The following is a 2,007-nucleotide window of genomic DNA, read 5'->3' as shown; positions in this document are numbered from 1 at the left end:
ATCTTCCAACCTGTTCTGCCGCTAGAAATAAGTTACATTTTCCTCTCTCCTTTCCTCTTGCTTCGCAGCAGGTGCTTTCATGTCCGCAACTGCCCCCCCACCCCCACCCCCCACCCTGCGGGTGCGAGTTGTATGGCGTTTTTGCAAAATTTATGGATTTTTAGGGCTCTTTATGCAGGTAAACGTCCAAAGAGGTTGAAAAGTATGCGAACCGGACCGAACTTCAGTCAAACAAGACCCAACACTTTTATTCCTGATTTAAACTAGCGATCTTTGAGCAGCTGTATTCTTTTATTTTTTTCTGTCAGGCTGTCGAAGCGCTCCTCCTCCTCTGTCTGAGACTGGTGTGGGGTGAAAATCCTCCACCTCAGACGTTCAGAGATGTAACTATCTGCGATACTGTGGTCACTCTCCATGTTGCATCAATTATGCTAATGCTAGCTGTCACGTTCTCTCATCCTGGCCACACCTCCGCTCTCTAACCCCCCTTCCCCACCCACACCCCCTCCCCTACCCACTTTGATGCATTTTTCAAATTTCGCCTTGGGGCGGAGTTATCTTTTCACAGGGGCGGTAAGATACACTTTAAGGTCTGCACAGGGCCTGTGAAGCTCTGTGAGCTGCCGTCTCCTTTTAGCATCAGACTCATTTCCTGTCGTTAAAAGCTGTTTTCCTCCTTTACAGACTAGTAAACACAGCGGCAAACTTTATTTTTGTTTATCTTATGAACCATCTGTAATGGTTCTTTTTTTCTGCTTAGGTTGGTTTTTTTTTTAGAATTCTCTTTAGTATATTAGTCCACTTTGTTCTGCTGTTTTTGTAAAACCTCCCTTTCGTTTCATTTCATTTTCTTCTGCAGAGCTCCTTCTTTATGCATTCTGTTTGATTTTTGCTTCATGTCTTCGCTTCACATTTTGGATTCCCTTTCTGATCACTCTGCACCTGTTTCATCACTTCGTTATCCCAAGTGGTGTTTATGCTCCCGTCTTTCTCTCACTTTATCACGCCCTTGTTGTCACTTCGGCTCGTTGCCAGCAGCCTTGTTCTGTTCACAACAGTACAGAATTGTTTTCAATGTCTGAGCTGGACACACAATTTTCTGCTTTCAAATTCAGACAAGACAGAGATTGTGGTTTTTAGACCTGAGTATCTTATGAATTGTACAGCCTTTCACTTCCTCTCGATGGCATTAATTTGASCTCCAGTTCTAACGTAAAGAACCTTGGTGTTATTTTTGCTTGTTTTAATCCCCACAAAAATTTTGCTAAAATTAGAAACATCTTGTCCCAAAAGGATGCAGAAAAACTGATCCATGCATTTATCCCATCTAGGCTGGACTACTGTAATTCCTTATTATCTGGCTGTCAAAAAAATACTCTTAAAAAGTCTTCAGCTGACCCAAAATGCTGCTGCTAGTTCTAATGAGAGCTGGAAGGAGAGATCATATTTCTCCAGTTTTAGCTTCTCTCCCTCAATTCTTACTTCTAATTTCCTGTTTCTGTCCATCAGACGGATAATCTGTCTATAACTGGCACGGCTGTAATAAAAGTTAAGTAGACCTAAAGTAAAGTTATTCAGCAGAATGTTAAAACCATCATTTGTCTGTAAACTTTACACGCTTTTCCTTTCAGGGRCATTGGTGTCCRTATCCAGCAGTCACTGTGCGAGGKGCGGGGKCCATCACAGGGACACATAGAGACAAATGAGACAAACAATCTCTCACATACAGGGACAATTCAGAGTCACCCATTAGCCTAATATACATGTTTTGGTCCATGGAAGGTGTTTGGATGCAGTCCTGTGACCTTCTCCTTGACAGGTGATACACCTCTACCAACTGCACCACCCRTCCTCCATTCATCGTCATTATTCTGAATCCACTAATCTGTTCAACTCATCTGTAAATACTGTTTCAAGAGTTGATTAGAATAAAGACAGACATAGCCCTCTAAACCAGGGGTTCTTAACCTTTTTGACCTCGGGGCCCAATTTATTGAACATAAAGTG

This window comes from Austrofundulus limnaeus, unplaced genomic scaffold (genome assembly GCF_001266775.1).
Source record: "Austrofundulus limnaeus strain Quisiro unplaced genomic scaffold, Austrofundulus_limnaeus-1.0 Scaffold232, whole genome shotgun sequence".
NCBI classification, from domain to species: domain Eukaryota; kingdom Metazoa; phylum Chordata; class Actinopteri; order Cyprinodontiformes; family Rivulidae; genus Austrofundulus; species Austrofundulus limnaeus.
This window is presented reverse-complemented; position numbering follows the sequence as displayed.